Source organism: Panthera tigris, chromosome F3 (assembly GCF_018350195.1).
Source record: "Panthera tigris isolate Pti1 chromosome F3, P.tigris_Pti1_mat1.1, whole genome shotgun sequence".
Classification (NCBI taxonomy): Eukaryota; Metazoa; Chordata; class Mammalia; order Carnivora; family Felidae; genus Panthera; species Panthera tigris.
Window position 1 is genome coordinate 15,756,236 of NC_056678.1, and position 25,298 is coordinate 15,781,533.

The 25,298-nt window shown below is 40.0% G+C and overlaps 1 pseudogene; it reads right to left on the reverse strand.

Moving 5' to 3' along the window:
• Positions 1-1,534: 1,534 nt before the first annotated feature.
• LOC122230434 lies at positions 1,535-21,537 on the reverse strand (annotated as a pseudogene).
• Positions 21,538-25,298: the final 3,761 nt, after the last annotated feature.

Consider the following 25,298-nt stretch of genomic DNA (forward strand, 5'->3'; position numbering starts at 1 on the left):
GAGGCCTTGGGACCTCTCAGGGATTGGAATAAAGTGAGTGAAAAGAAGTCAGGGTAAATAAAAGTACAGTTACAGTACAGCTAGTTATACTCTGGCAGAGATAACCTCTCTGTGAGGGATGTTCTAAATGTCAATTCTTTCTTTCTTGGAGTGGTTTTGTGGCTTTTTCAGAGACAACTTCCATCACTGGAAATCTCTCGCCTACAGTTCCTTTGACGTACACCATGCCTCCTCCAGCTGGCCACTTACAACTTCCTCTTTAGCCACTGGTTTCTTATAGCCCACCCCTCCATTGGGTCAGTCCCTTTGTGTGGAGTCCCATTCGGAACAACCCAGTAGGATTCCCTCCTGTGGGGCCTCACGGGTTCATGGGGAGTTCAAGCATCCCTTGTCACACCAGCGGCTAGAAGTTGTGGTGGATTCCAGGAGGGCCACCTTCCCTTGTTCTGCTACAAGTCAGTGGAGCTCAGGCCAGTGACGCTCACCTTTAGACTCTGTGGTTGTGGGTCAGCTGCTAGTCCCTGCATCCCTCCGACTTGAAGGAACACACGAAAACCCTCCAGATGTCTCCATGAAGCATCCTCACTGGGTCTGAGGACACCATCTTATTACTTGCCGCTTGGAATGGTCAGTCTTGAGCAACCTGACTTCTGTTTTACATTTCATCGTCAACTTTGAGACAAACACACTCACACATAAAATGCTAAGTAAATCAAATTTTGTTTATTAAATCAATTCCTGGACTACTTTTTCAAAAAAAAAAAGTTGAGAAATTCTTTGTCATAAAAAATATGAGTAAGGTGAGATATAGTAACTATTTACTTTATGCTAGGTCAAATTATATACTGTTGAGGTATTGAGGACAAAACCTCAACAATGTGGTTATGTCTGCTAAGACTGCATAACCTAAATCTAATCATGAGGAAATGGCAGATAAAGACTCCAAATACAGAAATCAAATCAAATTATCAGCTTTCATACTGACAAAGATAATTGGGGGAATTTAGAGGCCAAATGCTAATGCCTGCTAGTATCTCACTCCTGAATTAATCAGACTTCACACGGGTCCCCCCCCTCCCCCCCCCGCCCAGTTCTGTGCATAAACCATAGGCCTCTTAATTCAGGGGACAATGTCTCCCCTAGGAGAAAAGGACCCTAAAATACATGCGGGGCTCTGGGGTAGGCAGATCTAAAAGAGAAAAGAACCCAGAAAGGGCTGAAATACACATCCTCACAAGGCCCCCAGCAAAATTACAAAGATGAGCTTTGTAGATAGTTCCCCTTCCTAGGGGGGGATCTAGACCCTCAGGCACAGGGCTTGAAGACTCCACAACATCTTAGCTGGAATTAACACTTTCCTCCAGGTGAGATATACTCCAGGTAAGCCTAGCTTTCTTCCAAGGCACAAGTCCTGAAAGTTAGCTCAGGAATTAAAAAAATAATAATAATAAAGAAAGAAATTCCTTTTTTTTTTTTAATGTTTATTTTTGAGAGACAAAGATAGACAGAGTGTGAGTGGGGGAGGGGCAGAGAGAGGAGACACAGAATCCAAAGCAGGCTCCAGGCTCTGAGCTGTCAGCACAGAGCCTGACACAGGCTGGTACTTACGAACCATGAGTTTCAGCCCCCAATCACCAGCAGAGTCAGCCTGTGTAAGTGGTACCCCTTCATGATCAATTCCTTCTCTTAATCTCAATCTCACTGAAGCTTTGAGTAGGACAGATTTTAGGGTGGAAATTCTCTTCCTTTTCTACCACATGGTTGAAAATTCTACTTTGATGGCCCGTGCAGGGATTCTGTGAAGAAGAGAAAGTGGATCCCTCTACATGAGAGAGCTGAATACTTTAGCGGTGTCCGTTTGCTGTCTATTATACAGGTTTTTTTTTTTCCTTCTGGTTTATCATTTGCCTTCAATTTTTTTGACATTGGCCGAAAGACAACTTTTTATGACTTTTATGTGCAGAAAACTCAACAGCGTCCACTTAGCCCAGTTTGGTGACCTTTAGCCTTTGCCTTCTCCGACTTGGCAATGCGAGCTACTGACTTTGGACCCTGATGTTGCCTCCCCAGTGACAGGCTATCTCATCATATCTGTCATTGTCACTGGCCCTGCTGGCTTCCACCAGCTTAGCCAGAACCCTTTTGTCTTCTGAGTTAATTTGTGTGAAGGTGACAGTGGTGCAGGTCTTCCAGTGAACCAGATGCCCCAGCCTAGTCTTCCCCTGTATGATGCCACAGGGAACCCCCATATTACGACACAGGGCAAGCAGGAAGACAGCCAGCTCAATGGGATCCACACCATATGCAATCACCACCAGCTGAGCCTTCTTGTTTTCCATCAAGGTGGTGACAGCGTTAACCACAGCTTGAAGGGCAGGAGGCCTCTTAGTGGGGACATCCCCTTTGCTGGCAGCTTTCTTCTCAGCCCAGGCCAACGATCTCTGCTTCTTCTCTTCCTTTTTCTCTGGTCTCTTCCTGTGGGCCAGCTTAAGCAGCTGAGAGATGTTTGGTGGTCCAAGAACTGGGTGAACTTGTTAATCTGGGAGGCAGACACTGATAGAGAATAGCCCTTTGCCACTGCAGCCGGAGGTAGTGGGGCCATTTGACAGAGCAGGTAAGGTCCCTTTTGGGCTGGATGTCCTGTCTAATGCCAAAATTCTTGGGCCTTTTCTCAAACAGGGGATTGACCACCTTCTTGGCCTCCTGCTTCTTCACAACAGCAGGGGCCAGGGCCACCTTCTTCCCCTTAGCCTTCTTTCCTTTTGGCATCTTCGATGGGCGGAGGAGAGAGCCATTGCCTTCAATTTTATGTGATTTCCTAAATACAGATATTTTGAATACTTAGCATGTTAATAGAAAATTCAAAGACAATAAAGAATTCATTAGGAACACAAGATAAAACCTTTTAACATTTTTAGTTATTAGCAACTCACTCATTCATCGGAAAATTGAGTTTTGTTTTCAACTATGTGTGTACCATGCCCACTTTACTTCAGAATCACTTTGGAACATCAGATCTCATGCAAAAATACCTCTAATTTTGTGTCTCTGAAGCAGTAACACGTTCATTGAGACAGCATATTTTAGCATCTCTCTCATAGATCTTAAGTTTTCTAAGAAGGTACAAGACTGATCTGATTTTCAAGAAGTTATCTCACTTTTGATCTTCTCTGGGTTTTTCTTTCTTTTAAAAGACCATACTCCCTTTAGATAATCTCTCCTAGAATTCAGCACATTTTTATAGACTATCAATACTTCTCTTGAAAACTTGTCAATTTTCATTAATCACAGAAAGCATATCTTTTCTCTTCACATATTACACACACTTTTTAGCGTGGAAGCTAAATGTCCTTATTCTGAACTATCTGGTCATTCAGGTTTAAGTGTATCTGTAGTATGTAAATAGCAATATTTGGATTTTGCGTTTGAAGGCCAGCCTAGGAGTCTTAGTCTTATAATAGGGACATTTGGAGCACTCATATTAATTATTGTAAGCAATGTGCTTAGTATATCATCTTGTATGCTTTCTATTTTTATACTTCTTGCTATTTCCCTTCTTTATAATCTTATCTTTTGCTGCATTGACTTGTATTAGCTTTTTCTTGTTTTCTAGAACTTACTGGTCATAAGCCCTATTTATACTATTGTCATCTTGACATAATAGTTATCATAATAAATACATCTGAACCCATATTTCTGTATAAAAATCAATCATGATTTCCCCCTGTGAAATATGACAACCTCTCCCCTACCTATCTTACTAGTTTTAACTGAGCTCTCTGATCCAAACAATTATTCTGTTTTTTCTTACTTTATATATCTTATCTTCTAAGAAATATTGTTTACATTTTCATTGTGTTATAATCTTAGTAACAACTCTAAAATTTACTGGCCTGTCTGCTTACTGATTTTTGCTTTACATCCTTCTTCCCATTCTTGAGCTCTTAATTTTGATTCATTTCTCAGACTGTTGAACCAAAAGAACACTTGCTAAGTCTCCATTAGGCTGTATATGCTATTGCCCCCACCTACACTTTCCTCAGCCTTAATGCCCACCATTTGATTGTATCCAACTTTCTACTCTGTGTTCCCACAGCACGTCCATTGTGCATACTTCTGATATAGAACTTATTTCATTCTGTGCATGCACTACTGGAATTTAAGCTCCTTGAGAAAGTGAAAATTAGTAGTAGGAAACCTCATTAAAATGGAGTCAGGAAGTTTCAGCAGGGGGAGCTCTCATGAACTACAATCATAGTCAATTACAGACCCAACAGGAAGAGCCAAATTTGACCTTGCCCAGACTTGACCTTGTACATGGATACAACTCTACTATTCCAGCCAGAAGAAGAGATACTTTCCTCATTCCCTACTCCACCACCCACCCCCATCTCCCCACCCCTACAACAGCTCAGTCAATGAGAAGCCACCACACTTCAAACTCTTAGTTTACAGCAATGGACTTTTAGTTCATAACAGCCTTCTCAACATGCCCCCTTTCTTCTTAAAAAAGCGTATCTCTCCTTTGTCCGCCAGACTTGCCTACAGTTTTATGACAGCCTGTTTGTCCCAGATTGCAATTCTCTTTCATTCCTGAATAAACCCATCTTTTGCTGTTAAAATAACTGGCAGTTTTAATTTTAATTTTAACAAGAGAAATTGTGGGGTTTTTTCCCCTCTGTCATTTCTGCTTTGTTTCAAGTTAGCTACAAAGAGTCTGGGAAGCAAAAAATAGAGACTCTGTCACTATTGAAAGAAGAAAATCATTAGCTGAATTATTTAATATTTGATCACTGGGAACATTTCAGTATTCCATGTGCCATGCTGTAATGCTGAATTTGTAGACAGAAACATGGAAGAGAGAGAGCTGAAAGACATCATTCCCTTCTAGGAGCCATTCATCTGATAGTCAAAGCCACACTCTCCCACGTGAGGTACAATCAAGAAGAAGGCTGAGCACCAGACATGAGCTACGCCCACACTTAAGTGACAGGAGAACGGAGCGGGGCAGGTGGTGATGAGGAGAAGCAGGTAGCAGATTGAATCAACCCAGTGCCGACAGAAGTGGTCAACAGTATCTAACAATGGAGAAAGATCATGAAAGATGAGGGATGAGAACAAAAACAAGGTCGTTAGAGGTTGATGATCTTGTTTTCCATCTTTTATATATGATTAAGTCATCTCTGTGCCTTTCAGTTGTTATTTAAAACCGTGAATATTTAGATAAACAAAACCTCTGGCCAGCCTGGGTACTTGCTGAAATGGGTCAATTAGCATATTTGAAAATTCAATATACTGTAGTCACATGCATGGAAATAAATGGTAAAAAGATTTTAAAAATTAATGTGGCATTTCAATCCCTCTCTATCTCAATCCCCATAAAAGTTGCTTTAATAAATTAAATGTTCCATTCATATTTCTTATAGCATAAAAGTCTAATCACCTTTAGGGGCGCCTGGGTGGCTCAGTCGGTTGAGCGTCCAACTTCAGCTCAGGTCACGATCTCACGGTTCGTGAGTTAGAGCCCCGCATCAGGCTCTGGGCTGATGGCTCAGAGCCTGGGGCCTGCTTCCGATTCTGTCTCCCTCTCTCTCTGCCCCTCCCCCATTCATGCTCTGTCTCTCTCTGTCTCAAAAATAAATAAACATTAAAAAAAAATTTTTTTTTAAAAAAAGTCTAATCACCTTTAAATGTAAACTTTATTTTTTTTTTATTTATTTTTGAGACAGAGAGAGACAGAGTATGAACGGGGGAGGGTAAGAGAGAGAGGGAGACACAGAATCCAAAGCAGACTCAGGCTCTGAGCTGTCAGCACACAGCCCGACGCGGGGCTCGAACTCACAGACCATGAGATCATGACCTGAGCCGAAGTCGGATGCTTAACCGACTGAGCCACCCAGGCGCCCCAAATGTAAACTTTAAATGTAAAAAGTCTTGTCATCAAGAAAAAAAGAATATCAAATAAAAAATATCATGGCAGAGTTATTCACCTATTTGCATTTAACCACAGTCTATTGCTTTAGGAAAAGATTACTAAGGATTTGGAAAACTCCATGAAATCATATTCACATATGTGAAGGCAAAAAAATGTGTATATATATATATATATATATATGTATCACCCAAGTGTACTGTACATTGTACAGGCTCATGATGAAAGAGAATCTGCTTTTGGCGTTCACACTGATTCTTTGGCAATTTTCAAGGGCAAGGGCAAGAAGGTACTTCTACTTAAACATATAGTTTGTCACTGAATAGCTTATCAAGATTGTATCAGTTTTCTCTAAAAATCTTTGCACTCAGAGGAATTTCTTCATTACCACACATAACATGAGACGTTTCAGAACAGAGGGCTTTTTCAAATGAGAAATTCAATATCTAGAAGGAAACTTATCGTTTATGGCCAAAACCACATGATGATTAATTTATTTGTTGAAATAAGTGTGTGTCAAGAACTTAACTATATTTAAGTGTGGTGTACATCTGTGTTTCTCATACCATCTGTGGCAAAGGACCTTTTTTCCCTAGCCCATCATGATCTAATACCTTTGAAAAATATAATAAAAATAAGTTACTAAACAAAATAACTTAAAAAACAGCCCAACTTCTTATTATTACTTTCCACAGAATAAAATTACTCTCTCAAATTGCCCTTATAATGTTCTAAATATTCTCATTTTCTGTTCTTATTTGTTGGCTACTGATAGTGGTGGCCCAGCCCCAGTCCATGGACCACTTTTGAGATATGATATTCACCATAAACTGATACTCATGGGGCACCTGGGTGGCTCAGTCGGTTAAGCGTCCAACTTCGGCTCAGGTCATGATCTCATGGTTCAGGAGTTCGAGCCCCGCTTTGGGCTCTGTGCTGCCTGGAGCCTGCTTCGGATTCTTTGTCTCCCTTTCTCTCTGCCCCCACCCCCACTCGTGCTGTCTCTTTCTCTCAAATATAAATAAAAATATTTTTAAAAACCTGATATTCATGACATTATATCCATCACAAAATGGTTAAATTGTACAGTGACATCTCTATCCTGATTCTTATGCAGGGCTAGTGACAAGGAGAGAGTATGTTTAATGCTTTAACCAACACGGGCGTTTGTGTCTCAACTCAATGGAGGCTTCCTTTGCTGCTTTGACTCTAATTAGGAAATGATTCTTTCAGTGAAAACAAATTCTGAAACCCTCCTCCTACTGGCACAACTAAGAGCAGACCAATTACAGAAGAGAACAGATACACAGAAAGAGAACTTGCATGGAAACTACACAATCAGGCTTCTTTTATAATCTGATCTAGGGGTGCCTGGGTGGCTCAGTCGGTTGAGCGTCCGACTTCAGCTCAGGTCATGATCTCACAGTCTGTGAGTTTGAGCCACGCGTCGGGCTCTGTGCTGACAGCTCAGAGCATGGAGCCTGCTTCAGATTCTGTGTCTCCCTCTCTCTCTGCACCTCCTCTGCTCGCGCTCTGTCTCTCTCTCTCTCAAAAATAAACATTAAAAAAAATTTTAAAAAAAAGAAGAAATAATCTGATTTAAAAATGGGCAGAGGACCTGAAGAGACATTTTTCCATAGAAGATGTGCAGATGCTCAACAGACACATGAAAAGATGCTCAATGTCATTCATTGTCAGGGAAATACAAGTCAAAACTACAATGAGATATCACAACTGTCAGAATGGCTAAAATAAAAAAGATAAGAAATAACAAGTTTTGGCAAGGATGTGGGGGAAAGGCAACCCTCATGAACTGTTGGTGCAGCCACTGTGGAAAACAGTATGGAGTCTCCTCAAAATATTAAAAAAAGAAATACCTTTTGATCCAGTAATTCCAGTACTGGGTATGTACCCAAAGAAAATGAAAACACTAATTTGAAAAAACATTTGCACCCCTATATTTATAGCAGCATTATTTACAATAGCCAAGACATGGAAGCACTCTAAGTGTCTATCAATAGATGAATGGGTAAAGGGGCACCTGGGTGGGTCAGTCAGTTGAGCATCCGACTTTGGCTCAGGTCATGATCTCACAATTCATGAGTTTGAGCCCCACATCGGGCTCTGTGCTGACAGCTCAGAGCCTGGAGCCTGCTTTGGATTCTGTGTCTCCCTCTTTCTCTGCCCCTCCTCCACTCACACTCTCTCTCTCTCTCTCTCTCTCAAAAATAAATAAACATTAAAAAAAATTAAAAATAGATGAATGGGTAAAGAATATGTGATACACACGCACACACACACACACACACACACACACATGCACACACACAGGAACATCATGCAGCCATGAAAAAGGATGAGATCTTGCCATTTGGGACACCACCAATGGGCCTAGAAGGTATAATGCTAATTGAAGTAAGTCAGATTGAGAAATACAAATACCATATGACTTTCCCCATATTCAGAGTCTAAAAAACAAAATGCAGAATCAGACCTAAAAATACAGAGAACAAACTGATGGTTGTCAGAGGGAAGGGAGTGTTGGGGAATGGGCAAAATGGGTGAAGGGGAGTGGGAGATAAAGACTTCCAGTTATGGAATGAATAAATCACAGGAATAAAAATACAGCATAGGGAATATAGTCAATGATATTGTAATAGCATTGTATGGTGACATGACAGCTATACTTGTAGTAAGCACAGCATAATGTACAACATAATCACTATGTTGTACACCTGAAACTAATGTAACATTGTGTGTCAACTAAAAAAATTTTTTTTTAAATTTTTTTTTTTAACGTTTATTTATTTTTGAGACAGAGAGACAGAGCATGAACGGGGGAGGGTCAGAGAGAGGGAGACACAGAATCTGAAACAGGCTCCAGGCTCTGGGCTGTGAGCACAGAGCCTGACGCGGGGCTCGACCCCACGGACCGCGAGATCATGACCTGAGCCGAAGTCGGCCGCTTAACTGACTGAGCCACCCAGGCACCCCAAAAAATTTTTAATAAAAATATAAAGCATTGATTATCAAATTAATGATTAATTATAAGTTAAATTATTTTACTAATTATTAAATTTAGTGTTGATTAAAAAAATTTTTTTAGAGATACAGAGAGAGGTGGAGAGGGGCATAGGGACAGAGAAAGAGAATCCTAAACAGGCTGTATGCTCAGCACATAGCCTGACACATGGCTCAATCCCATGACCCTGGGATCGTGCCCTGAGCCGAAATCAAGAGTTGGACACTCAGCTGATTGAGCCACCCAGGTGCCCCAAATTTAGTGTTGATTTTAAAATCATTATATTTGAGGGGCACCTGAGTGGCTCAGTTGGTTGAGTGTCCAACTCTTAATTTCAGCTCAGGTCATGATCTCACTGTCATGAGATCAAGCCCCATATCAGGCTCTGCACTGAGCGCGGAGCCTGCTTGAGATTCTCTCTCTCCCACTCTGCTCTTCTCCCCCATTATCTCTCTCTCTCTCTCTCAAAAATAAATAAAATAAATAAAATACTTTAAAAAGTCATATTTGAAATCTACTTTTAAGTTACATTTTATCACTTCCCAATATTGGCAAGAAATCACACCCTGTGGTATTTTAAGGAAGTTACTTGCAGCTAAGTTATTTAGAAAGCAAAAAAATCCTTTCAAAAAAATTTATAGCAAAAAAAATGTTATATGGCTATGAAAACATTTTAATAAATCTGAAATGACATAGGGCTTCCAAAATTGTTTTAAGAGCCCTGCTCACGGTGAATAAACACACTGGCTTTGTTAGGTGAAGGAGTGAATTCAGAGGGCCCAGCTTGGAAAGATTTGGGGAGCAGTACTAGAACACAGATACTTCCAGGTTGACATATCATGCAAACAGGTGCATTGTGCGGGGCTTGGTGGAAGGAGCCACATTTCTAAGCAGAGAATGGAGATGGGTCTAGCAAGGAATCACATGTTCCTAACATCCACGGTAGGGAACATTAAAAACATGACAGGAAGAAAGGAATGAGCAGAATCCAAATCCAAATCGGGCAAAGAAAACAGGACCATACACTAGATCAGACCAGGCTGGAGGCTCTCTCCCTAACCACACTGAAGATCGTTCCTCTCAGACTTTCAGAGAGGGAGATTGGGAGTTTATAGCAAACTTGCGAATGATCTTTATTGTTGTTACATTTACTCATTAAAGTATTTCTAAACATACAAAATTTCTTAAATTTCATATTGTGAATCCAATCTTTTAATGGGCCTCTCCAGGTATGATTATTGTCTTGGTCGATTCAGGCTGGCGTAACAAAATACCACAGACTGGATGCCTTATAAATGACAGAAATTTATTGCTCACAGTTCTGGAGGCTGAAAGTCCAAGATCATGGTGCAAAGATGAGTGTCCTCTTCTGGATCACAGAATTCTCTAGTAAGCTCGCATGGTGGAAAGACAAGCTAGCTTTCTGGGGCCACTTTTATAAGGGAACTAATCTCCTTCATGAGAGATCTGTCCTTGCCACCTAATCACCTCCCAAAGACCCTGTCTCCTAATACCATTACCTGGAGTATTAGGTTTTCAACATATGAGTTTTGGAGGGACCATATATTCAGACCATAGCAGTTATGAACGGGTATGTAGACAGACTGGAAACATCCTGTGTCTTAGAGCATTTGCATAGTACATGCCTTTTTTCAGTTAAGCTTTTACTTGAAAATTTTTAACTTTTTTATTGATGTATGTAGAGAAAAGGGCACAAACTTTATATGCAGAGCTCAACGTATGAGTGTTCCCCAACAGATCATAACACAGGATAATTGCACCAACTCAGATGGTTCCCTCCCAGTCAATATACCCCAGATGGAATCATTATTCTGATTTGTCACCATGATTAATTTTGCCTTTATTGAGCTCCCCATAATGGAATCTTACAGTATGTGCTTTTTTGTTCTTGGCTTCGTTTGCTCACCATTAAATCTATAATGTTCATCTACCTTGTCATATGGTAGCTATAATTTGTTCTATTTTTATTAGTATTATAACAAAAATTGCATTAATATACCACAATTAATTTATAATTTTACTGTCGATGGACATCTGGGTTGTTTCCCAATTTTTTTAATAAAGGTCATATACTGTGAACATTGTTACATTTTCTTGGTGAGCATATGCATTTATTATTGATGAGTATACCTCTGAGAGTGGATTTTCTAGGTCACGAGATATGCATATGTTCATTTTTTGTAAGTGGATGTATCAGTTTACAATTCTGTCAGCAGTGTGTAAGAATTCTAATTGCCTCACATCCTTGTTAACACTTGGAATTGTCAATCCTTTTAGTATTAGCCATTCTGGTGGGTGGATTTGTGGTTTTAATTTGCATTTACCCAATAACTAGTGATGTTGAGCACATTTTCATATTCTTATGGCCATTTATATATCCTGTTTAAGTCACCTTTAACCAACATTGTATGGAATTATCTGTCTTATTGATTGAGTAGTTCTAATGCTTTCTGTGTTAAGAAATCTTTCCCTACTCCTAAGGTCATACAGATTTTTCTCCCATGCTTTCTCCTAAAAAGCCTTGTTTTATATTTCACCTTTAGGTCTATGATCCACCTAGAATGATAAAGATGGCCCAAATTCTTTGCTGAACTTCTCATTGAGAGGCCAAGTCTAGATGCCACCCCTGTGATTCTGGGCTAGCCTTAGTGACTTACATGACCAATAGAATGTGGCATACATATCATTCTGAGACTTCTGAGGCTGGTTAGAAAAAGCCTTACAGCTTTAATCTTGGCCTCTTGGAACACTCAGGAAGCTTTGGGCTGCCACCTTATAGGCCCAATTATTTGAGAACACCATGCTGGAGAAGACAAGTATATGTTTTAATTAATAGTCCCAGCTGAGCCTAGATTTCCAACCTATCAGAACCCACTGAGGGGCCAGATAGGTGAGTAAAGTCATCATGGACCCTCCGGATCATTCCATCCACCAGCTGAATACCACCAATATTAACACCACATTGAGCAGAAGAATTACCCAAATAAACCTTACCCAAATTCCTGGCACACAAAATTGAATTATGATAAAATAACTGTTGTTTTAGGCCACTACAGTTTGGGGTGTTTATTATGCAGTGACAGATAAGCAGAACATGATGTGAAGTAGAGGGTCCAGGTTTTTCAATTGCACCATTTAAGTAAAAGATCATCATTTCTTCATGTCACTGTAGTAGTACTCTTCCTAAATCAGATGACTGCATGAGGGTCTGTTTCTAGATCCTATATTCTATTCTATATATCAATTTGTCTATTATTTTAGTTACTATAGCTTTATTAATAAGTCTTGATGCCTAGCAGTTAAAGTCCCCCAAATTTGGTCTTTGTCAAGATTGTCTTAGCTCTTCTCAGCATTTTTGCATTTCCATATGAGTTTGAGAATCAAGTTATCAAAATTCATTTCAAATCTTACTAGGGGCACCTCGGTGTCTCAGTTGGTTGAGCATACGGCTTGAGCTCAGGTCATGATCTCGCAGTTTGTGAGTTTGAGCCCTGCATCAGGCTCTGTGCTGATGGCTCAGAGCCTGGAGCCTGCTTCCGATTCTGTGTCTCCCTCTGTCTCTGCCCCTCCTCTGTTCACACTCTGTCCCTCTCCCTCTCAAAAAATAAGTAAACATTTATAAATAAATAAATAAATGGAATCTAACTAAAAAAATCTGTTTCAATTGCATTGAATCTGTAAATCAATCTGGGAAGAACTGCATTTTAACAATATTAAGTCCTCTAGTTCATGACCATGGTATATTTTTTCATTTATTGCCTTCTTTAATTTCAATCAAGGGGCGCCTGGGTGGCTCAGTCGGTTGAGCGCCCGACTTCATCTCAGGTCACGATCTCGCGGTCCGCAAGTTCGAGCCCCGCATCGGGCTCTGGGCTGATGGCTCAGAGCCTGGATCCTGCTTCCGATTCTGTGTCTCCCTCTCTCTCTGCCCCTCCCCCGTTCATGCTGTGTCTCTCTCTGGCTCAAAAATAAATAAACGTTAAAAAAAAAATTTAATTTCAATCAAGAATGTTATTTCTAGGCATTTGTTATTGTTGTTACTTTTGTTGTTTGATGTCACTACAAATAGTATTTTTAAAGTTTTATGTCCTAAAGTTTTATGTCCTAGCATATACAATTTTAATTTACTTTTGTATCCATAAAGTTTGCTAAATTTGTACATTTTAAATATATAAATGGCAAGTTTATCTGTAGGTTCTTTTGAGACAAGGCAATTTTATATTTTCTGAGAAAAAGTTCCACTTCTTCCTTTCTAATCCTTATGCCTTTTATTTATCTTTTGTTATTGCATTGCTAGGACCTTCAACCTCTCAAGGCTGCTCAAGCAGTACCCAGTATAAAGAGAGGCTGTGGAATAGTTAATATGACCTCTGAAATCACACTGAAGAGAGTTCCCAGACAGCCTCAATCACATTCTAGCTGTGTGAATTTGGATAACTTACTTAATTTTCCTGTTCCTCAGCTTTCTTGGTTTTTAAACAAAAATGACAATGGTGGGGTGCCTGGGTGGCTCAGGTGATTAAGTGTCTGACTCAATTTCAGCTCAGGTCATGGTCTCACAGTCGTGATGGGAGAGATAGAGCCCCACATCAGGCTCTGCACTAAGTGTGAATCCTGCTTGAAATTCTCTCTCCTCTCTCTCTGCCTCTCCCCTGCTCTCTTGCTCTCTAAACAAACAAACAAACAAACAAACAAACATTTAAAAACATACAGTGACGCCTACTTCATAAAAGTTGTCATGAAGGGCACCTGGGTGGCTCAGTCAAGTGCCTGACTCTTGATCTCAGCTCAGGTCTTGATCTCACAGTCATGAGTTCAAGCCTGGAGTCATGATTTCATGCACCAAACATGAAGCCTACTTTAAAAAAGGAAAAAAAAAGGGGTGTCTGGGTGGCTAGGTTGGTTAAGCATCCAAATTCGGCTCAGGTCATGATCTCAGTGAGTTTAAGCCCCGCATTGGGCTCTCTGCTGACATCTCAGAGCCTGGAGCCCACTTCAGATTCTGTGTCTCCCTCTCTCTCTGCCCCACCCCAGCTCATGCTCTGTCTCTCTCCCTCTCCTTCAAAAATAAACATTTAAAAAAACTTTTTTTTAAAGAGAGAGAAAAAAAGTCCTGAAACTTAAATGAGTACACATAAAACACAGGGAACAATATCTGCCTCATATTAAACACACATTAGCTATTTTCATTGCTTTAAATCCTACACATGAATACCTTTTTAAAGTTTTTTTTTTTAATTTATTTATTTTGACAGAGAGAGAGAGAGAGAGAGAGCATGAGCAGGGGAGGGGCAGAGAGAGAGAGAGGGAGAGAGAGAATCCCAAGCAGGCTCCACACTGGCAAAATGGAGCCCAACACAGGGCTTGAACTCATGAACTGAGATCATGACCTGAGCTGAAACCAGGAGTCAGATACTTAACCAACTGAGCCACCTAGGCGCCCCAATCCTACACATGAATACTTTAAAAAAATTTTTTTTAATATAATTTATTGTCAAGTTGGCTAACATATAGTATATACAGTGTGCTTTTGGTTTTGGGAGTAGATTCCCATGATTCATCACTTACATAAAACACCCAGTGCTCATCTTAACAAGTGCCCTCCTCAATGCCCATAACCCATTTTCTCCTCTCCCCACCCCCCCATTAACCCTCAGTTTGGTCTCTGTATTTAAGAGTCTCTATGGTTTGCCTCCCTGTTTGAAACTATTTTTTCCCCTTCCCTTCCCCCATGGTCTTCTGTTAAGTTTCTCAAGTTACACATACAAGTGAAAACATATGATATCTCTCTTTGACTAACTTATTTCACTTAGCATAATACCTTCCAGTTCCATCCACATTGCTACAAATGGAAGGATTTCATTCTTTCTCATTGTCAAGTAGTATTCCATTGTATATATAAACCACATCTTCTCTATCCATTCATCAGTTGATGGACATTTAGGCTCTTTCCATAATTTGGCTATTGTTGAAAGTGCTGCTATAAACATTGGGATACATGTGCCCCTATGAATCAGCACTCCTGAATCCTTTGGATAAATTCCCAGTAGTGCAATTGCTGGGTCATAGGATAGTTCTATTCTTTATTTTTTGAGGAACCTCCACACTGTTTTCCAGAGTGGCCGCACCAGTTTGCATTCCCACCAACAGTGCAGGAGGGTTTCCATTTCTCCACATCCTTGCCAGCATCTGTTGTTTCCTGAGTTTTTCATTTTAGCCATTCTTACTGGTGTGAGGTGGTATCTCAGTGTAGTTTTGATTTGTATTTCCCTGACGATGAGTGATGTTGAGCATCTTTTCATGTATCTGTTGGCCATCTGGATGTCTTTGGAAAAGTATCTATTCATGTCTTCTGCTTGGGATTCTCTCTCCTCTCTCTCTGCCTCTCCCTTGCTCTCTTGCTCTTTAAATAAATAAACAAACATTTTAAAAAATGACAATGATGCCTCCCTCATACAAGTTGTCATGAGGGGCACCTGGGTGGCTCAGTCAGTTAAGTGCCTGACTTTTGATCTCAGCTCCGGTCTTGAACTCATGGTCATGAGTTTAAACCTGAGTTGAGCTCTGCACTGAGCATGAAAGTCAAAATAGTAAAAATTTTAAAAGAAAAAATAGAATATTTTCAGGACTTTATAGTCATGAGGGCCTTTTTAAAAAGATATAAAAAGCAAAATTCAAAAAGTAGATAAACTTGACTAAATTCAAATTAAAACCTGTATGGTAAAAGTTACCATAAACAAAAAATTTACAGACAAAAGATCCAGAGTACATAAGAACCATAATATAATAAGAAAATGTGAGGGGTGCCCAGGTGGCTCAGTCGGTTGAGCGTCCGACTTTGGCTCAGGTCATGATCTCACAGTTCGTGAGTTTGAGCCCCACGTCGGGCTCTGTACTGACAGCTCAGAGCCTGGAGCCTGCTTTGGATTCTGTGTCTCCCTCTCTCTCTGCCCCATCCCCACTCATGCTCTGCCTCTCTCTGTCTTAAAAATAAAAACATTTTTAAAAATTAAAAAAAAAAAAGAAAAGATGAACATACCAAGTGAAAAACGCGTCCAGGATATGAATAGGCAAGTCATAGAAGAAGAAATACAAACAGTAAACAGGTAAAGATGTTCAATTTTCACTGATAGCCAAAAATTTTAAATAGACTAATTAAAACAACAATATGATTGCTATGTCACCTACCAGATTAGCCACAATTGATTTGTTTGATATTCTTAAGTGTTATCAGTGGTATGAAGAAATGGGTAATCTTATATACACTACTGGCTACTTTGGAGAATAATTTGGCACATCTATGAATGTGTTTAAATGTACATTCTGTGATCCAGGAAGACTCCTTCAAAGGATGTATCTATAGAAACCACTCTACCTGTGCAAAAGAGGGCTGTACCTGAAGGCTCCTTGGGGTGTTTTAAAATAACAAAACTTGGAAGCAAACTAACCTCCACACACAGGAAAATGACAAAGTAAATCACAACCTATCTGCTAAGCAGTTTAAAAGAATGAGGTAGTTTCTAAGTATTGGCATAGAAAAGTCTCCAAGAGAAATCATGGAGAAAAAAGAGTAAGTGACTGGATGATACAGTATAATATATTTTGTTACACACAAGTTTACACAAAACGATATTATATATGTTCCCCACGGACATGTATATGATGTAAATGCATAGGAAAATCCATGGATGATATCTGTATGATAGCATCACACCAAAATATGATCCAGGTTGAACCTGTGTGGCCATCTGGTAACTCTGTACCTCTGCTGCAGGTGCTAGGATCAAAGATGATCATGGGGACTTTTTAGCCTTATGCAGAATAACACTTTATTTTTTCTAGGAGATGTAGTTAATAATTACATATGTAATTAAAATATAATCTTTAAAAGTAAGCAACTAGAATGGAAGAAAGTATTCCATCCATAATAGCAACAAAATACAAGAAATATTTAAGCATATCTTTTTTTCAAAACTGATTTTATTTTCTTTTTAAAGTGTGTGTGTGTGTGTGTGTGTGAGAGAGAGAGAGAGAGAGAGAGAGAGAATGAGTGAGGAAGGGCAGAGAGAGAGGGAGAGAGAAAGAATCTTGGGCAGGCTTCACACTGTTAGCAACAGAGCCCAAAGCTGGGCTCAATCTCACAAACTGTGAGATCCTCATGACGTGAGCTGAAACCAAGAGTCGGACACCTATTTGACTGAGCCACCCAGGGGCCGAACACACACAGTTTTTTTAATGAAGGATCACAAATCACTGGAAAAGAAAAAGATTACTCCAATACATGGTAGTTGGAGAATTGGTTGGCTATTTGTTAAATACAGATTTTCATAAATTTCAATTTTCAAATCAGACATGTAAAACATATTACAATGGTTTAAAGAGTCATTCTAAAATGTATCAATCACTAAGACTAGAAGCATCAATATGAGGTTGATTACTCATTTTAAAACAATGGAAAGCCATTCCCCTTCCTCCTCCCTTTCCCTTCCTTCCTGAACAATTCAGTCCTAAAGCTGTTAGGTCACTGTAGGGCAGAGCAAAGCAGTCATTCTCAAGTTCAGAGAAGCAGAAGAGAATAGAAAATTCACAGATGGGACACCTGGCTCAGTTGGTTGAGCATCTGACTCTTGATTTCAGCTTAGGTCATGATCCCAGGGTTGTGGAATCAAGCCCCCTCATCAGGTTCCACACTAATCTTGGAGCCTCCTTAAGATTCTCTCCCTGTCTGTCTCTCTCTCTCTCTCCCTCTGCCCCCCTCCTCTGCTCTCTCTCTCTCAAAATAATAATAATAATAAATTAAATTAAAATGAAAAAAAAATTCACAGAGAAATTCAATAACTAACAAAATATATTTTTCACATTTCAGCCTCATCAGTATCTAAAAATATGTATATTAAATATTGAGATATATTTTGACATATCAAAAAACTTTAATGGGAATATCCAATTCTGGCAAGGGTAAGGAAACAAGAATTTGTATACAAAGCTGTTAAAAACCTTTCAGAAACCAATCTGGCTATATGAATGAAGAGACTTAAAATATTTTGTGCCTTAGGGGTGCCTGAATGGCTCAGGTGATTGAGCGTCTGACTTCAGCTCAGGTCATGATCACTCCCAGTTCGTGAGTTGAAGTCCGTGAGTTTGAGTCCCACATTGGGCCCTGTGCTGACAGCTCAGAGCCTGGAGCCCACTCCAGGATTCTGTGTCTCCCTTTCTCCCTGCCCCTCCCCAGCTCACACTCTCTCTCTCTCTCTCTCAAAAATAAATAAACATTAATATATGTGCCTTAGTATTAAATATTAATATTAAATATTAATATTTATTAAATATGTCTTGTGCCCTTTGACTTAGTAATTACATGTACAGAAAGCTATTTTTGAGGAAAGACTGTGAAATACCAAAAAGAAAAATGCCTTAGATGTAAAGATGTTCACCAGAACATTTTTATAGCAATTAAAATATTGGAAAACAACATAAGTGTCTAATAACAGGTAAACAGTTGTATAAAGTATAGGCTATTTACTAAAGGAACTATTATGCATCCTAAAACTATGCTTAAAAAAAACTACAAAAAATGCTTATGCTATAACAGTTTTAAAAAGCACAGTGAAAATAGAGTCTGATGCCATCATAACAATGTATAAAATGCAAAAACAATAGAAAAATGAAACAAAGTTAAATAAAATTGTCTTTTAAAGTATAACTTTGGGGGATTTTTCCCCTTTCAAACAAGTGAAAAATCAAATTTCACAGCTGTAGCAAATTTGATGTAATTTGAGCAACTCGTTTAGTTCAACAAGCAAGTATTGGGACCAATGCCAAGCAGTACCCTAGGACCTATTATCTGGAAAGCAGCATTCTGTATTACTACTAAGAAATTTCAAAAGGAAAACATGTGTTTTCACCATGAGGCATTTGTCTTTACAGAAGGAGAAAGAAAGAAGAAAGAAAGAAAGAAAGAAAGAGAGAAGGAGAGAGAGGGAGAAGGAGGGAGGAAAAGAGGAAGGAAGGAAAGAAGGGAAGAAAGAAAAGAGAGAGAGGGAGGGAGTGTGGGAGGGGGAAGGAGAAAGCAAGCTAGTAGGAGCATTTTGCTGAACTATCCCAGACTTACAAGTTAGTTCTGCACTTCCTCAAAAATGCCATCATCATGTGCAAGCCAGATAGCTTTCCCAAAACAAGTGTAACCAGTGTTGCACACATTCTATTCATCATCTTTTAATGACATTTATTTCACATCTACACATTGCCCCCGTCCATGGGATTTGTTTAGGATATAGAAGAATAAGACTAGCACTTTCAAAAATGAAACTGTCAAAATAAAAATACAAAATAAATAAATAAATAAATAAACCAAATTTGGAGAAAATTATGGAAACCCTGAAACACCAACCCACCTTGTTGATCAGGAATATTCATAACTGTTCAAAACCAATTCAGCATACCTAAAAATAATTATCAATTATAATAATAATCAATCATTAATACTGATGTTAATTATTCTTTCACATGATTTTCATTTTGCATCACATGATGTTAATATGTGGTATTAATTAACAATATCAATCACATATTATTATGTAATTTGTAAAATGTGATCAAAAATTATCAACATTAAATACTAATTGAACACGAACTAAGCTTTTACACAATTTTTTTCATTTAGTCTTCACAAAAGCTGATGTCATTAACCAAAATACAAGAGTTGATATTATTACCTCATTTTACAAATGAGGAAGCTGAGGCTCAAAGAGGCTACCTAATTTGCATAAGGTCAACCGTCTAGAAAAGGCCAAGGCATTTTCACACATAGAGAAAAGCCAGATTGTGACAGACCTTCGAGCCATGCTCTGTGCCTCAGCACACTGCCTCCCTTTGAAAGTCGAGCTCCTGGAACAGTGGCGGTGAAAAGTAAACCCTGACTAATCATAATGATCACTGATTACAACATGCTTTCAATATGGTGAGTTAAAGTCTGGTACCTAGTCATAGTTGAATTGTATTTCCAAGGCGAAGAATTTAACTAAAATCTTAAGTTTAGATCTACTCTTACCCCTACCTAGCAGATTCAGGCTCTTTCCTTTCACACCCCACTTTAAAAAGACACACTACATTTTCTCTTTTCAAAACCCAGAGGGCAAAATAATTAACAGAGTCTCAGAAATGGGTTGCCTTTCAGATGCTTATTTTAGTACTTCTAGTTTTCCAATCTAGTCTCAATAACAATTAGCACAAACTTCTGTTCTGAAGGGCAGTACTGTATTTTGGGTTTCCTGGAAACCACCACTGCCAAGGCAGCACACACAATGTTATCACGATGACGCATCTTCAAGAGGAAGTGAACAAGTATTATTAGGACCTTACCTCTCCTCTTAAAAGGTTTGGAAGTTTTGGAAATCCTGCAGTCAAAAATAAAACTAGCTCCTTATGAAAGGAAATCTAAACGTCTTCCCTTTCAAAAGGGCAAACTGAAAGGTCACCAAATAAAATTAAGAAACGGGTTCTGAAAATAGCAAAGTGGTTAATGGTATCCCTTTGTCGAAACTTGTAATTTAATAAGGATTTTCATTCTTCAGCTCAAAAATGACATCTCCTCCAGGGTGGGGTCAATTTACTCTCTCCTTTCGTCATTCATTCCTAGTGGTCTTTCTTATCTCCCTTGGAGATATAAAAGAGAAAGACCTGTAAGCTTGAAGTCAGAAGATGTGAGTTCTATTTCTTTTCCTGCCATTAGACGAACTGTGTAAAATAGGTAAGAGGGGTGCCTGGGTGGCTCAGCTGGTTGAGTGTCCGACTTCAGCCCAGGTCATGATCTCAAGATTCATGGATTTGAGCCCCGCCTCAGGCTCTGTGCTGACAGCTCTAAGCCTGAAGCCTGCTTCAGATTCTGTGTCTCTCTGCCCCTCCCCAGCTCGCGCTCTCTCTCTCTCTCAAAAATAAACTTTAAAAAACAACATTAAAAAAATAGATAAAAGAACAAGTTCCTTCCTGATTCACAATGTGATCACATCGGTGAATTTTCTTTGTGAAAAAACAAAGCCCGAGATCAGTGGTTCTCAAATGCTTTTGCTCCCCAGGGTACATTTGCCAATATCTGGAGACATTTTTGATTGTCACAACTAAGTGTGCAGATGCTACCTGGCATCTAGCAGGTCAAGGCCAAAGATACTGCCAAACATCCTACAATATACAGGACAGCCCCTCACACCAGAAAATTATCTATCTGGCCCAAAAGCCAATAGTGCTGAGGTTGAGAAACCCTGCTCTAGACAAATGCAAGCTACCCTCAGCTTCCCCAACCAATGCCTTGGATGCAGGCAAATCTCCTAGATGTGCCAGAATGACTGTGACCTGCAAGGGAGCCTCTCAGATCCAGCTCTTCTCACCCAGCAAGAGTGAAGAAGCAAAGCCAGAGTCTTCCCTAGCCCAGAGCCCCAGGGTGAGGACCTGCACAAGGCTGAGGGAAGGGCTGAGATCCCCTTGTCAGTCTCAAGCTTACCAACAGTCACCTTCCCCAGCTGCTCTCCTAGGATCCAAGTGGTCTGAAACATGTTCTCCAACTGGATTAATGTGGAGCACTAAACAGTATTTACTGAGTGCCCACCCGCATGCTGTTAAGAAAGATACAGAAGATTAATCCTGTTTAATAAATAAATCCTTGCCATCATCATGTAGAAGTTTAGAATCTAGTAGATGAAAGGGCACAAATAACAAGTGAAGAATCCCAGACACTTTTGCTCCTTTAAAATTACATGTGACAGGGGTGCACCTGATTCACAGTCAGTGAAGCGCCTGATTTTGGCTCAGGTCATGATCTTGTGGTGAGTTCGAGCCCCGCATTGGGCTCTGTGCTGACAGATTACAATACTGAGATTACAATACTCTCACAGAACTGTCATGAGATATAAATGATATGCATTAGTGGTATGTCATAAGCGTTAGACAAATCCCAGGTACATAGTAAGTGCCCCATTAATGTTATTTTCCTTCCTTCTCTGTTGGTGTGGGCTCCAATTTGTCCCTATGACATAAAATTTCTCCATATTCCATCGTAGAAGTGCCCTCACAATTCCCTGCCCCCAAATTCCTCAGGTCCTGGATCCTATCGATGTTCTCTCACCCCTCCTGGAAGTCTCCGTAGCTCTAGGATTACCCCTAAAATTCCTGCTCCTCCCCTGACCTGATTTCTTATATTCCTATTCTGCTTATCTAAAGTCTGATTATAGCACACTAGTGGACATTCTGCTAAATTCAAGTTTGTGGTCTGAAAAAAAATCTCACTGTTGAAGTTTAGGGGAGTGTGATGAAGGCGGGAACCAGGGCATTTGGTCTCCAGCAGCCTCTTCTACCACCAGAGGGAAGGGATCTACAAGCATGGATGTTCCCTCAGGAGGGCTTGCCTGGTCATTGGCAGGGCTCCCACAAGGAACCTTTGGCTAATCTCAACCTCAATGTTGGGGCACCTGGGTGGCTCAGTCTGTTAGGCATCTGACTCTTGATTTCGGCTCAGGTCATGATCTCACAGTTAGTTCAAGCTCCACATTGGGTTCTGCACTGACAGTGCAGATCCTGCTTGGGATTCTCTCTCTCTCCCTCTCTCTCTGCCCCTCCCCTGCTCATGTTCTCTCTCTCTCTCTCTCTCTCTCTCTCTCTCAAAATAAATAAACTTAAAAAAAAAAATCTCAACCTCAGTGTTAATCTCACCAGGATTAGGAAATGGCCTGCCTTCCAGAAGACCCAGGGTTCTTATCCTCTTCCTTATATATCTGCTGGACATCTGATCCTTTGATAAAATGATTAGTCTGCCTTGTGGGGCTTTACTCCCTGCAGTGGTTCCTATCATTTGAGGACAATAAGATCCCCACAGGCAAATAACAACACATTATTACTTCTCACTTGTTAGTTTCCTAACAATGAGAATTTGTGTTCCTTCTTCCTTTTTAAGGAAACCACAGCACTAATGATGCAAAAAAAAATACACATCAAAGATATTTCCCAACACTTCATTCTGCTCAAGATATCTCTTTTCTGTCATCAGCCAGATTTCCCAATCCAATGGGTGGCAGTTCCAAATGTTATCTCCACTCTGTCTCCACCTTCTCTCACCAGATGGTCTAGCCTCCTACACACCAAGGAAACGGAGGCCATTAGTCAAAAACTCCAACATTCCTAATGTCCACCTCCTAATGTCTATACTAGGGCAATAAACAGTAACCAGGAAATCTGTAGCTGTATGGAAGAATCCCATATTTTGGTCAAAGATGAGTGACTCTGGGTGGTGATGAAAGCTTAAAACAACATTATCTAAGAGAGAGGGGGAAATTTAGTCATTACCACCAACCAAAATGAAATGTTCCTTTCCCTTTAGCAAAATCAGTGCTCCTCAAGAGTCTAAGGAGGGAGATACCACACTACTGAATCCTTGACTCTAGCAATTCAATCAGGGGTCTCCAAATGAATCAGGCCAAATTAGAGTTTTGGCCTTTTCTTACAATTTCTTCCAGACTTGCTTTTATATTTCCTGTTTTCCAGCCTTCCGTTTATTCATTTAACCCATATTTATTTATTAAGACTTTTCACTTAAAATCAATTGTGTCTTCACTACCAGCACTCATGAGGGTAGTGAAGACAGAATTGATTAAAAAATTTTTTTAATGTTTATTTATTATTGAAACACAGAGAGAGACAGAGCATGAGCAGGGGAGGGGCAGAGAGAGGAGGAGACACAGAATCTGAAGCAGGCTCCAAGCTCTGAGCTGTCAGCACAGAGCCCGACGCGGGGCTCGAACTCACAAACCACGAGATCATGACCTGAGCCGAAGTTGGACGCTCAACCGACTGAGCCACCCAGGTGCCCCAGACAGAATTGATTGTAAAAGACTCAAGGGGCCCCTAGGTGGCTCAGTGGTTTAAGTGTCCAACTCTTGATTTTGGCTCCCACATCAGGCTCTGAGCCTGCTTGGGATTCTCTTCTCTCCCTCTCTCTCTGCCCCTCCCCCCTCTCAAAATAAATAAACATTTTTAAAAAATAAAAGACTCAAAGACCACTGTTTTCATGAAGATTGTGTTCTTTGGGGAGTAAATGAAATAAGTAAATGTATGATCAAAGGTGCTATTTTCTAGGCCAAAAAAAAGGGGGGGGGGGGAGAGTTCCAGTGAGGAGGTGAATGGATATAACTACAAATAAGATAATCGGGGAAGCCCTGTGCAATAACATGAGTAAGTCTTGCAGGAAGTGAGGGAGTTAGCCATGCAAACATCTGTGAGATGACCGTTGCACACAGAGGGAAGAATGAGTGCAAAGGCTCCAAGACAGGCAGCAGCCTGATGCATTCAAGAAACAACAAGGATCCCAGTGTGACTGAAGAGAACAGTAGGGAGAGAAGAGGTCAGAGGACTAACAGAAGCCACACCACAGTAGTTTGGGCAACCACTGTGATTATTTTGGCTTTTATTGAGGGCGAGAAGGAAAGTCATTGGATAACTCTGAGAAGAGATATGGCAGGTAAACTACATGTTATGCCAGATATTACAAACTTCTATGGAGAAAAATCGAAACAAGGGCAAATAAATGATGAGGCAACAGGGGAGGGACCCTATGGTTATTATTTTGCACTTCCCCATTCTCTTCTTCTTTCTAACTCAACTGATTCTTCAAGGCTCAGCTCACATTGACATCTCCTCCAAGAAGAATTCTCTGAATTGTCCTCCCTGAACTGGGTAAGAGTGACCCTTTTCTGTATTCTCATAGCACCCTAAACAATCCTTTCTTGAACATTTATCACACTGTTTTGGGATAGTCTGTTTATTGTATCTTTAGTAAGAACTCACAAAACATTTGTTGAAGAAACGAAAAAATGGATGATGGATGGATGGATGGATGAAACAGAGTAAAACAGAGAGAGTGAATGGAAGTAGAGAAGATAGTTCTCTACTTCCTGAGGCTAGCTGGAATAGAGGTGATGGCAATGGGAATAAAGAGGAGGAAACAGGTGTTAGAGACATTGTAAATGCAAAATGAAATATCTGATAATTTTATGAATGTTAAAGTGGGCATGGAAAAAGAGTTCCTCAAGTGATCTCATAGGTTCTAAAAACTGCAAGGCTTAAGAAAAATAGAACTTTTTAAAGTTTTATTTATTTAAGTAATCTCTTTATCACGTGTGGGGCTCTAACTTACAGCCCCCACATCAAGAGTTGTACATTCCTCCAACTGAGCCAGCCAGGCTTAGCCCCAAGAAATGGGAATTCGTAAAAGAAGAGCTCTTTTGGAAAGGTTTTTTAGGATGGCCATGTCTAATTCATTCATCCATTTTATTTATTTGT